Source organism: Pongo pygmaeus, chromosome 23, assembly GCF_028885625.2.
Source record: "Pongo pygmaeus isolate AG05252 chromosome 23, NHGRI_mPonPyg2-v2.0_pri, whole genome shotgun sequence".
NCBI classification, from domain to species: Eukaryota; Metazoa; Chordata; class Mammalia; order Primates; family Hominidae; genus Pongo; species Pongo pygmaeus.
In genome coordinates, this window is record NC_085931.1 from 45585065 (window position 1) to 45599540 (window position 14476).

The window sequence follows — 14476 nt, forward strand, 5'->3', positions numbered from 1 at the left end:
ATATGTGATATATAATATATGAAAATATATATTTTATATATTATATATTTATATTGTATAATATATAAATATATATATTTTATATTTATATATTATATATTAATATAAATATATAATATTTATAAAATATATGTTATATTAATATTAATATATATTTATATTCATATTTAATATGTTTTTATATTATGTATTTATATTAATATATAAAATATATATTATATGTTTATATAATATATAAAATATATATTATATGTTTATATAATATATAAAATATGTATTATATGTTTATATAATATATAAAATATGTATTATATGTTTATATAATATATAAAATATGTATTATATGTTTATATAATATATAAAATATGTATTATATGTTTATATAATATATAAAATATGTATTATATGTTTATATAATATATAAAATATGTATTATATGTTTATATAATATATAAAATATGTATTATATGTTTATATAATATATAAAATATGTATTATATGTTTATATAATATATAAAATATGTATTATATGTTTATATAATATATAAAATATGTATTATATGTTTATATAATATATAAAATATGTATTATATGTTTATATAATATATAAAATATGTATTATATGTTTATATAATATATAAAATATGTATTATATGTTTATATAATATATAAAATATGTATTATATGTTTATATAATATATAAAATATGTATTATATGTTTATATAATATATAAAATATGTATTATATGTTTATATAATATATAAAATATGTATTATATGTTTATATAATATATAAAATATGTATTATATGTTTATATAATATATAAAATATGTATTATATGTTTATATAATATATAAAATATGTATTATATGTTTATATAATATATAAAATATGTATTATATGTTTATATAATATATAAAATATGTATTATATGTTTATATAATATATAAAATATGTATTATATGTTTATATAATATATAAAATATGTATTATATGTTTATATAATATATAAAATATGTATTATATGTTTATATAATATATAAAATATTTAAGAAATATTTAATATATATTTTATATATTTATATTAATATATGATATAATAGATATTTATATTAATATATGATATAATATTTATATTAATATATGATATAATAGATATTTATATTAATATATGATATAATATATATTTATATATTTATATCAATATATGATATAATATATATATATATTTATATCAATATATGATATATATTTATATATTTATATCAATATATGATATATATTTATATATTTATATCAATATATGATATATATTTATATATTTATATCAATATATAAGATATAATATATATTTTATATATGGAAGAATCTAGGGAAGAAGATCTGACTGCATTTCACAGTGATTATCTTTTCTTCCCCCTGCAAGAAACACCGTGGTCCTAGCAGACTTCACGTAGTTAAAGTCCACAAAAGTGTGAGGACTACCCCATCAAGACCACAGTAGTTTATATATCCGTGTGTGAGTGTGTGTGTATTTTCTGCTTGGAGTTCTCTAAACTTCCTGGATCTATGATCTGTAATTTGGTGTCTGTCATTAATTCTGGAAAATTCTCAGCCGTTATTACTTCAAATATTTATTCTGTTCCATTCTCTGTTCCCTTTTGGTGTATGCATTCATTATACTTTTTGAAACCCTCCCACAATTCTCAAATGTCATGTTCTGCTTTGTTTTCTTCATTATCTTCCCATTTGCATTTCAGTGTGGCAAGTTTTTATTGACCCATGTTCAAGCTCACTAACATTTTCCATGTCCATGTCTACTCTACTAAGGAGGTATTCAAAGACATCTTTCATTTCTGTTACAATGTTTCTGGTTTCCAGCATTTTATTTTGATCTTTACTTAGAATTTCCATCTCTCTGCTTATATCACCTTCTGTTGTTTCTTGTTGCCTACTTTTTCCGTTAGAGCCCTTAACATATCAATCATAGTTATTTTAAATGTTCAGTCTGATGATTCCTGCATCTCTATCATGAATCAATCAAGTTCTGATGAATGCTTGGTATTTTCAGACTGGGTAGCTTTTCTTGTTTTCTGGCATGACACACACATATATATATACGCATATATATATACACACACATATATATACACATACATATACACCCACACATATATATGTATGTGTGTGTCTGTATATACATATATATATATATAGATATATATATATATACATATATAGTATATAGTTTGTTTGTTTGTTTGTTTTTTTGAAACGGAGTCTTGCTCCGTCATCCAGGCTGAAGTGCAATGGCACGATCTTAGCTCACTGCAACCTCCACCTCCCAGGATTGAGTGATTCTCCTGCCTCAGCCTCCTGAGCAGCTGGGATTACAGGCATGTGCCACCACGCCTGGCTACTTTTGTATTTTTAGTAGAGATAGGGTTTCACCATGTTAGCCAGGCTGGTCTTGAACTCCTGACCTCAGGTGATCTGCCTGCCTCAGCCTCCCAAAGTGCTGTGATTACAAGTGTGAGCCACTGCACCTGGCTGCCTTATAATTTTTTATTGAAACCAAGACATTTTGTATCTATCAGGTAATAAGAATTAGAGGTAAATAGTTCTCTAGTGTAAAGATGTGTATACATCTGGCTAAAAATGGACTTCATTTAAAAATTGCTCAGTTACGGGTGTCAGAGGCTTTACATTCCTCTGTCCTTGTTTTTGTCTTTCCTCTTTATTTTGAAATTCCCCTAAGCACTCCTACTCAGAGAGATCCTATGTCTCCTGTCTCTTTTAGGTATAATGTACTGTTATTTTATTGAAATCCTGTGGTGGTGTTGTTAAGGTGTTGGAGAGGAATGAATTCTACGGTCTTCCAATTTAGATCAGTCTTTTAGTGGGCTGGTGTTTCCGGGCTGTGATCTTCACACCTGTTTCTCCAATTGTATAACATTTCCCTTTCCCCCTACTCCACTCCCCAACTACAGTGTTCCCACTCTTTACTGGAGGCCTGAATCCTCTTTATAATATACATTTTCCCCTTAGAGGAGAAAGGAGGACTAGATGGAGCTGCAGTAGGAAGAGTGTCCTTCCCTATCTAGGATAACGCTCTGGCAAAGACTTACCCTGGGAAATTAGGTCCTTTTTAGGGAAGAATATCTGACTGTATTTCACATCGAGTATCTTTTCTTCCCCCTGCAAGAAACACTGTGGTCTGGGCTGGGTGTGGTGGCTCATGCCTGTAATCCCAGCACTTTGGGAGGCCAAGGCGGGCGGATCACCTGAGGTTGGGGGTTCAAGACCAGCCTGACCAACATGGAGAAACCCCATCTCTACTAAAAATACAAAATTAGCCAGGCATGGCGGCACATGCCTGGAATCCCAGCTACTGGGGAGGCTGAGGCAGGAAAATTGCTTGAACCCGGGAGGTGGAGATTGCGGTGAGCCAAGATCGGGCCATCGCACTCCACTCTAGGTAACAAGAGCGAAACTCCGTCTCAAAAAGAAATACTGTGGTCCCAGTAGACTTCATGTAGTTAAAGTCCACAAAAGCATGGAGACTACCCCATCAAGACCACAGTCTTCAGGAAGTTTTTGTTTTCACATTATCCCATATTTGGCTTCCAGAAATTCATCAGAACTTCCTCTTGAGTGTTCCTGTTTATGGCACTCACAGCTTCCATCTGGGCTGTGTCTCTCTGGACTGTGCCTGTCACCACTAATTTTGGGGTAGTGATTTGCCCTGTCATATTAGTTCTCTGATAAGCCCAAGAAAAGTTATTAATTTTTAATTTTTCCAGCTTTTTATTGAAGAACAAGACAAATGATTTCCAAGCGCTTTACATGTCAAAGCTGAAATCGGAAATTTCAATCAAAGTTTAAATATGGCTTTTTTATGCCTAGCAGTTCTTCTCACAGGAATTTTTGTTTGTTTGTTTTTGTTTTTTGTTTTTTAGGCAGAATCTCAGTCTGTCACCCAGGCTGGAGTGCAGTGGCGCAATCTTGGCTCACTCCAACCTCTGCCTCCTGGGTTTAAGCGATTCTTCTGCCTCAGCCTCACCTTATTGGCCAGGCTGGTCTTGAACTCTTGACCTTGTGATCCACCCACCTTGGCCTCCCAAGATGCTGGGATTACAGGCATGAGCCACTGTGCCTGGCCTCTCCCAGGCATTTTATACTATAAATATTATTGCATAAGGGCACACAATACATGAACACAGATATTCACTGTAGTATTGTTTGCAACATTGAAAAACTGGAAACAATCAAGTGTCTACCAATAGGATACTAGTTAAGTATCTTGTGGTATAGCCACACAAAGGATTTCTATGTAGCTAGAAAACTAGTGATGTAGACATCTGTAGCCTAATATGAATAAATAGGGGGAAATACAAGTTGTAGACTACAAATATAATAAGATCAGATTCTATGTAAAATTTTAAAATACATACCCATATGTAAGCCTATATATATATAAAATGCCTAAAAGAAGAGGCAGTTAAAACATTCATTGTTGTTACTTGTGAGATATGAAATGGGAGGAAAACATTTACTTTTTACCTTATAGCTCCGTTTATATATTCTTTTACAAAGAACATTCATTATTTTATTATTATATAGAACAGGAAGAAATAAAACTATTTTTGTTTGCAGATGATATCATTGTTTACATAGGAAAAAAAAAACCTCCTAAAGTGAATAAGTGATTATAGCAAGTAAGTATTACCTTAAAGGATATACAGTTAATGTTCAAGTCAATCACTTTCCTAATATAATAGCAATGGACAACTGAAATTTGAAATTAAAAACACAATGCCAGTTACATTAGCACCTTAAACATAAAACGTTTAAGAATAAATCTAATAAAATATGTACCAGATCTATATGAAAAACACTATGGAACTCATCAAGAAAGTCATAGAAAACTCAATGAATGGAGAGACATTTCATGTTTATGGAAAGGAAGGCTCTAAATTGTCAAGATGTTAGTTTTTCCCAACTTGATCTATTGACTCATTGTAATCCCATTGAAATTTCAGCAAGCTATTCATGCATATTGAAAAACTGGTTCTACAGTATATAGGAAGAAGCAAAAGACCAAGAGTAGCCAAAACTACTAATGGAGAAGAACAAAGTCAGAAGACTTATGCTACCTGACTTCAAGACTTACTGTCAAGCTACAACAAACAAGAAGGCATAGTATGGACAAAATAATAGATAATTATTTCAATGGAACGGGACAGAGAGCTCAGAAATTGACCTACACAAATATAGTCAACTGATCTTCAACAGAAAAGCAAAAGCAATACAATAAAGAAAAGATAGTCTTTTCAACAAATGCTGGTGAGCACCTGGACATTACATGCAAAAAAATAAATCTAGACACAGACCTTACACTATACACAAAAATTAACTCAAAATAGATTATATTTTGGACCTAATGGACCTAGGCATAAAATGCAAAATTGTAAAACTCTTAGATAATACAGAAGAAATGCAAATGACCTTGGATTTGACAATGACTTCTTAGATAAAATACCAAAGAAATTACTGATAAATGAAACTTCATTAAAATTAAAAGCTTATGCTCTATGAAAGACACTGTACAAAGAATTAGAAGACGGGCAGCAAGTTGGGAGAAAATATTTGCAAAAGACATATCTGATAAAGGACTATAACCCAAAATACACAAAAAAATCTTAAAATTTAACAATAAGAAAACCAACAACAATATTTAAAAATAGACAGAAGATATGAATGGACACCTCACCAAACAACATACACAGGTGGCAAACAAGCATATGAAAAGCTGCTCAACATCATGTGTCATTAGGAACTTGCAAATTAAAACAAAAATGAGATACCACTGCATACCTATTAGAATGGCAAAAATCCAGAAACTGAGAACACCAAATGCTGGTGAGGATGTGGAGCAACAGGAATTCTCCACACTTCATCTTAGCCAAAAGGCCAAGAAGTGATAGCAGCAGGAACTCTTATTCACTGCTAGTAGGAATGAAAGTGGTACAGCTACTTTGGAAGACAGTTTGGCAGTTTCTTACAAAAATTTTATATATGATCCAGCAACATACTTCCTTGATACTTATGCAAATGAATTGAATACTTAGTTCACACAAATCCTTCACATGGATGTTTCTACCTTCTTTATGCATAATTGCCAGGACTTAGAATAAACCAGTATGTCCATCAGTAGGTGAATGGATAAATAAACTGTGGTATATCCATACAATGAATAACTATGGTTATTCAACACTGTATGAAAAGACATGGAGGAAACTCAAATGCATGTGAGTAGAAGAAATCAATCAGAAAAGGTTACATACTGCGTGAGTCCAACTGATGCAGGACAAGCAAGCCCCAATATTAAGTCTTAGCCAGGGAAGGTTTTTGGCTTCACCCAGAAAAGAATTCAAGGGTGGGCCGGGTGGTGTTAAATAACAACTTTTATTGACATGGCAGAAGTACTGCTCCTTGTGGAGCAGGGTTACCCCATAAGCAGTGGTGTCCAGGGCAGCAGCTCAGAGGCAGGTTTGCACTCATATTTAACCCCACTTTTAATTATATGCAAATTAATGGTAGATTATGCAGAAATCTATAAAATGAGGGTGGTAACTTCTGGATTGATGGGTTGTTGCCATGGAAAGGGGGCAGTAACTTCTGGATGTTGCCATGGCAATGGTAAACTGACATGGCACACTGGTGAGCATGTGTTATGGGGAGGTGCTTCTGCCCAGACCTGTTTTAGCTAGTCCTTAATTTGCTCCGATGTCTAAGCCCACCTCCAGAGTTAAGTTCCCCTTTCTACCTCACAACAATATGACATTCTGGGAAAGGCAAAACAATGGAGTCAGTAAAAAGATCAGTGGTTACCAGGAGTTGTGGGGAGGGGTAGGTGAATAAGCTGAGCCTAAAGGAATTTTAGAGTAGTGGAACTATTCTGTATGATACAATAATGGTGGATGCATGTCATTATATGCTTGGCAAAACCTACGAATATATGACACCAAGAGTAGACCTCATGTAAACTGTGGACTTTGGGTGATGATGTGTCAATGTAGGTTCAGTGATGTAATAAATCTACCACTGTGCTACACTTATGCTGATAAGTGGGGGAGAAGGAGGTACATGAGAACTCCCTTTACTTTCTGCTCAATTTCGCTGTGAACCTAAAACTGCTCTAAAAATTAAAAGTATATTAAAATTAAAGACTAAATAAAGCCTATTAAAATAAATATATATACTTAACAATGCTGCACCTCTTATTTTATTTGCAAGAAAAAGTAATAGGCCTTGGGGAATATAAAAATACACTAACAAGATTTGAACTAAAACTTCTGCATAACTGAAAAATGATTATCAAGATTCAGTACGCTTGGCCAATGACATGATTCTTCTATTTGGACCCCTGTTTTATTTAATCTTATAATTTTGGTGACCATTAATGGTGGTTATTAATGCAGGATATGCAGTTCATACAATGACCATTAAAACCAAATATCAAAATAAACCGAATTTTGAGCCAGATCTTCAAATTGTTATATTCTCATAAACCATGATTTCCAAAGTAATAAAGCCTATTTGAATAGACACATTTAAATAAAATAAGATGCATGCTTAATTTAAAAATGAATGATGTACATATTGGGGGTATTTGGGGTATGCATTTTTAACCCTTTTTGGGAGTGTGTGATCAAAAAATTTGTGAGCTATTGATTCAGAGGGCCAGATGCACTAGTAACTAAATAGTCTTATTGTCAAGATCAATGACAAAAGACAGGAACTAAGGGGCATTTGGAGCCCAGCAAAGGGTCATTTCTTGTTTTTGCTTTGGGAGACAGCAGCAGCATTAACATATAGCTTTTATTTACTTTTATTTTAAATACAAAATGTTCGTCGGCCATCAGGAAAGCGCATTTGCCTAACAATTTGAAAATGTCCACATTTTGGAATTGAGGTATTTTTCCTATATATAATGTTCCTTACTTTTTGCAACACGTAGTTAATGCAAAAATAATATTTACCTAAGGGACAAAAATTCTTTCAGCTATGCCTTCTTGGTTGGTCCCTTACCCAGCCTTTAAAATTTATTCGTGTCTCCCACTTTCTGTTTATTTCCCCAGAAACAAAGGGGAAAATCTTTGCCATCCATCTGTGTAAGGGGCACCTGATAACACATTAGGCAGTCACTCTCTTATTTCAGGGAGAGGAGAGGACAATAAACTAGAAAATAGAATTGCTATGTGGAATAGTGCTGATGCATCTTTTCCTTACACTTTGCAAAGGTTATAAGGTACTAAAATCATGGATTTTTAGCCCAGGGAGAAATCATCTAATCTAGTCTCCTTATTTTAAAGATGAGGAAATTTAGTCTCAGAGAGTTTTAGTGGCTTAGCCATAGAACCATCAGTTTGATGTAGCTCATGGATTATAGTCTAACACTTTCACTTACAACTGGGGACACTCAAGCTCAACAAATTAAGGGACTTTTCTAAGATTACACAGCGAGATGGGGGATTTAAGAGGAGACCCCGGTGTTTGGACACTCAGAACCCTATGCTGGACTGACAGCCCCTTAATCAGGTAAGATAGTTCTGTCAAAAGAAATGAGGGCTGAGAAGAGGTAGAATGGTGAGATCCATCAGGTCATCAAGTCTCAGTTCACATTTCCTCATTGTATGAAAAAGAATTTGGTTGGCCTTTATCTCCCCGTACCTGGGAGGTAACCTCTAGGCCCTTGAAATTTCCCCAGTGATAGCAGTGTCTGTTATTCATGGTGGGCCCTTCAGACTACATCTGATACTTTTTGCTAAGAGGTCCTGTTCCTGTCTTATGTCTCTTAACATAATGTCCTTCAGTTCCATCCATGTTGCAGTGAGTGACAGGATTTCAGTCTTTTTTATGGCTGAGAGTATTCTTTTTTTTTTTTCCAGATGGAGTCTCGTTCTGTTGCCCAGGCTGGAGTACAGTGGCATGATCTTAGCTCACTGCAACCTCCACCTCCCGGGTTCAAGCGATTCTCCTGCCTCAGCCTCCTGAGTAGCTGAGACTCGAGGTGCCCACCACCACGCTCGGCTAATTTTTGTATTCTTAGTAGAGACGAGGTTTCACCATGTTGGCCAGGCTGGTCTGGAACTCCTGACCTTGTGATCCGCCCTTCTCGGCCTCCCAAAGTGCTGGGATTACAGGCGTGAGCCTCCACGCCTGTTCTGGCTGATAGTATTCTATTGTCTTTATCCTTTGTCTTTATCCATTCCTCCATTGTTGGACATCGAGGTTGGACACTTTGGCTGTTGTGAATAAAGCTGCAATAAACATGGGGGAACAGATGTCTCTTTAATACACTTATTTCCTGTCCTTTGAATAAATACCCAGTAGTGGGATTGCTGGGTCATATGGTAGTTCTATTTGTAGTTTTTTGTGGAACCTCCATAGTATTCCCCATGATAAATGTTTGAGATGATGGATATGCCAATCATCTTGATCTGATCACTATGAATTTTTGGTACGACAACATCACTATGCACCCCATAAATATGTACAATTATTACATATCCATTAAAAAATTTTTTTTTCAGTTCCAGTGACCTGCCCTGGTTGGCAGTTTTCCACACTGTAGTGAGAAGGTTACATCTTTGGAGATGACAGAAGCTTCAGGTGGGGAACTTTCCCAGACCTCACCCTATGCTTCTCCCTTTGGCTGGTTTTGATTTGTATCTTTTGGCTAAAGTAACATTGTAATAATAAGTACAGCACTTTCCTGAGTTCTATGAGTATTCTAGTGACATTACATCTGAAGAGGTAGTGGGAGCCTCTGAGTTTGCAGCCAGCTGGTCAGAAGGGAGTGTGACCTGGGAGCTCTGGAACCTGTGGCTGCTGTCCGAAGTGAGGAGAGTTTTGTGGAGGGCGGTGCAGGTAACCTGCAAACTTTGCTTAACCTTGCATATTTGGCTTTAGAAGTCATTGGACTCGTGTTCCTAAGATTCTAAAACTTTGGGGAATAAGGACAGAAATGAGTTTGAATATACAAAGGTTAAAACCGTGAGATATTTTGCTTTACTTTCTCCACAGAAACTCATTTTCTCTAAACTCCAGCCTTTACCGCCTCACGCCAGCTGCACTCACAACAGTTTCCCAAGGCTCCCAGTCATGACCTGTTCTTTGAAACATCCCAGTGCAGAACATAACACAGACTTGTTTTGTTTTGTTTTCTGCTGGGACAAGATTGATTATTTAGAAAGCAAGATAAAAATCTTTTAGTAACTTCTCTCACGTAGACAAAAAAGCAAGCCAGCCAGCCAGCAAGCAAGCAATCAAGAAAAAAAAAAAAATCACGTAATTTCTTATCTTGGGTAATGCTGGTTTGCTTTCTGCCAGACAAATTCAGGGATTACTTGAACGCTGGGTTGAGTTCACAGCCAGGTTGTCTGGCTCTCCCCTCTTCAGGAAATCAGGCTCGTCCTGCTTTAATTACCTCTTTGGAACAAGCAATTTTTGTGCCCACGCATGAATTCTGGAAGACAGAGAGAATGGAATCACTCAAGATAAGCCGAACTAGGATGTTGAAGGCAGGAAAGTGCAGGCATATAGCAAGAACCAAGTTTTACAGGAAACTAAAGGTTAATATTATTGTCACTGTTGTTAGTTTTGTTTTACTTTGTTTTGTTTTGTTGTGTTGGATTTTTTTTTTTTTTTTTTGAGACAGAGTCTCACTCTTGTTGCCCAGGCTGGAGTGAAGTGGCATACTCTCGGCTCACTGCAACCTCCGCCTCCTGGGTTCAAGCAATTCTTGTGCCTCAGCCTCCTGAGTAGCTGGGATTACAAGCGCGTGCCACACACCCAGCTAATTTTTGTGTTGTCAGTACAGACGGGGTTTCACCACGTTGGCCAGGCTGGTTTGGAACTCCCGACCTAAGGTGATCCGCCCGCCTGCCAAAGTGCTGGGATTACAGGTGTGAGCCGCTGTATTTTTTTTTTTTTTTCTAACTTTAGATGGGAGTCTTGTCATCAGAAATAAATACAATTGCATGGCAGTTGCATGGAGCTGCTTAAAATCTGAAAACTGAAAATAGGAAGGCAGGGGCTAAAAAGTTATTTTAAGAAACCCCCCCTCCCGCCTCCCCACCGCCTCCCAACCACAGTCACTCCTGGGCTCAGCGGGGAGCAGGAAGCACGTTTGGTTATGCCATCTTGGAATAAGAAGCCATGGCTGGATGGATTGGATCTGCTTATGGTGCATGTGGAGCCGAACTTGAACATGACGCCAGCTCGGGGAGGGGGGAAGAGGGGGAGCGGTGTTGCGGGGGAGGCGCTGCCCTCACTGCTGCAGCTCCTTCATTCTGTCGAGGGCACTGCTGGCGCTGAACCACTCAATCTCCATCTTGTTGAAGGTGTGGTTCAGGAGGATGATCTCCTGGGGTGCTTGATGATGTACTTCAGGGGCTTGCCAGGGTCAAGTCCTTCAGGCTCTGAATGGTCAGCTTGTCCACAAGGTGAATCTTCTTGTCAGCTGGGTCAGCGAAGGTCAGGGGCAGCAGGCCCTGCTTCTTCAGGTTGGTCTTGTGGATCCTGGCAAAGCTCTTGGTGATGATGGCCTGGCCCCCTGAGGTGGTGAGGCTCCAGCGCAGCGTGCTCCCAGCTTGAGCCCTCACCATAGTTCTCGTCCCCGATCACCGCCCAACTGATGCCATGTTTCTTGTAGTAGTGGGCAGTGTCAGGGAAGAGGCCAAACTCATGGGTGACGGCATCGTGCAGAGTTGGCCTTGCTGTTTTCAATGTTGATGGCACCAATGAGCAAGTTGTTGGAGATGTTGTCCAAGTGCCCACAGAACTTGAGCCAGGGGCCAGCAGCTGAGATGTGGTCAGTGGTACCCCGTGCGGGGGTGCTGGTAGGTGTCCTGCCCTGGGCCAAACTCTGCTTGGGGAAGCTCATCTGCATCCAGAGCCTCCAGCTTGAACTTCTTGCCATCCTTGCCTGTCAGGTAGTTGGTCTCTGGGTTGAACTTGAGGGTTCCCACAATGGCCAGGGCTGTGACAGTCTCTGGGTACATGATGAAGTCATGGGTCTCGGGTTCGTGTCGTTGTGGCCTGTGAAGTTCCTGTTGTAGAAGGTGACAATTATGTTCTTCTCCCGCTTCTTGATGTCCTTTCTGTCCGACTGGCCAATGCAGGGGCCACAAGCATTGGCCAGGACAATGCTGCCCACATCCCTCAAGGTCTGTGCATAGCCATCCCACTCAATGGAGGCACAGATCTGCTCAGACCATGGAGTGATAGTGAACTGGGACTTGCACTTGAGGCCATGGCCCAGTTCCTGCTTGGCCACAGCTGCTGAGTGCCCCATATCTTCATAGCTTGAATTGGTGCAGCTGCCCCACAGACCCACTCAGATGTCCAGAGGCCATTCTTCCTTCTCTGCCACCTTGCCCACTTCTGCCACAGGGTGAGCCAGGTCAGGGGTGAAGGGCCCATTGATGTGCAGCTTCAGTTCACTGAGGTTAACTTCCATTAGTTGGTCATAATGGCACCCAGGGTCAGGCACCAAGTGATCTTTGAATTCATCAGCTAGATTGGCAATGTCTACCTGGCAGGTCTTGCTCAGGTATTTCTTCATCCTGAGGTTGTAACGGAACACGGAAGTGGTGGCCCCAATTTCTGAGCCCATTTTGCAGACTGTAGCCATGCCAGTGCAGGAGATGGAGTCTACACCAGGCCCACGGTATTCCACAATTGCACCTTTGCCACTTTTCATGGTGAGGATTCCTGCCACCTTCAGGATCACATCTTTGGGTGAGGTCCAACCAGAGAGGGAGCCCATCAGCTTCACACCAATCACCTTAGGGCACTTCAGCTCCCAGGGGATGCCAGTCATGAAATCCACAGCTTGGCACCCCCAACTCCAATGCAGATGCCCCCCAGGCTGCCACCATTGGGGGTGTGGGAGTCAGTGCCAATCAGAAGAACCCCAGGGTAGTCATAGTTTTCCAGAATAATCTGGTGAATGATTCCAGATCCAGGCTTCCAGAAGCTCACGCCATATTTGACGCTTCCAGTTGCCAGGAAATTACAAACTTTGTGGTTGATGTCCTTGGCCTGGTGCAGGTCTTTCTCACGCCCGACCGAGCTGGGCCTCAATCAGATGGTCACAGTGGATGGTGGATGGCATGGTCACCTTGGGAGCCTGCTGCTGATGAACTGCAGCATGGCCATCTGGGCCATCTATCCTGCATGGTCGCGCTGTCTGTCCACTGCTGCAGGTACGTCCTGCCCCGCTCGATTTCCTGGCTGGCGGGGTCATCCAGGTGTCCATACACGATTTTCTCCGAGAGGGTCAGAGACCGGTTCAATCGTTTGTGAACAATGTTAATGTTCTTCTCTAGCAGGTCATAGTGGATGTACTTAGGCTCAAAGTGGCTCATCGCCACCTTGGCCCGTTGGCACAGGACTGATGCCACATGGTACTGCTGCACACCCAGAGCTTTCTGCAGCCAGGTAACCAGTGGGCTGTAGGGCACCATTTTGTGCAAAGATGGGGTCGTGTTGACAAAGACAGGGTCATGTCTGTGTTTTTTTTAAAAGAGAATATATTGTATCTACAAGGTCTGGAAAATGCAGTAAGAAAATGGGGTGAAGATGCTTCTAGCATCTGGAAGAGGGTAAATCTCTGGAATCAGGCACTCGGCCAGCACTCACTCTGACTTCATCACCCTCTTTCAGCTGGATTTGCTGAGCTCTTCCCTGGCAGGCCAAACCCATGAAAGCAGACGGCGCCTTGGGAGCTTGATCTCTTCCAACTGTTAGGGCATGGGAGTCGTTCTGCCACTCTTGTCTCACAGCAGGAGTACCTGAAGAGAACCCTGGCCCTTTTGGGGAGGGGGGTTAACTAGGCTTGTTCTTACAGAAAATAATGGGCTGATAGGGGAGATTCTCTTCTTCTTCACAATTTATGTCAGATGTAACCCTCTACTCTGTGAAAGATAACAGGTTTGGTAATTAGAGACGAAGGAATTTAATTAATTTCTAAAAGTATTTATGGAACAGGTACTATATATCTGACAATGAGCTGAGAATACAGAACAGAGGGGAGAATAAGACATTGCTAGCAGAGTGATAGTCAAGCAGGTGAATAATTATCATCTCATATGCTAAGAGCTATAGTAGAGACATATGCAGTTACCATGGGGGCAGAGGTGAATGCCCGATTCCACAGAACAGAGACAATGGAGAAAGAAGAGAAGAAAGCATCTGGACTGGAGATAATCTGACAGTGTGGAAAGGGCAGGGTTTTTAAAGTCCATCAGATTAAGTGCAAATCCCTTTATCCAATTCTGTGTCCCTGGGAAAATCACTTAACCTTTCTGAGTCCCTATTTAATCAATATGATATAAAGAGTATACTCACATCATAAGGTTATGATGAGGATTCGATGAGATCTTTTAGACTACTCATCTAGAG

At 38.8% G+C, this 14476-nt stretch overlaps 1 pseudogene; it reads right to left on the reverse strand.

Moving 5' to 3' along the window:
- Nucleotides 1–11339: 11339 nt before the first annotated feature.
- LOC129023416 (aconitate hydratase, mitochondrial-like) lies at nucleotides 11340–13539 on the reverse strand (annotated as a pseudogene).
- Between the last annotated feature and the right edge of the window lie 937 nt (nucleotides 13540–14476).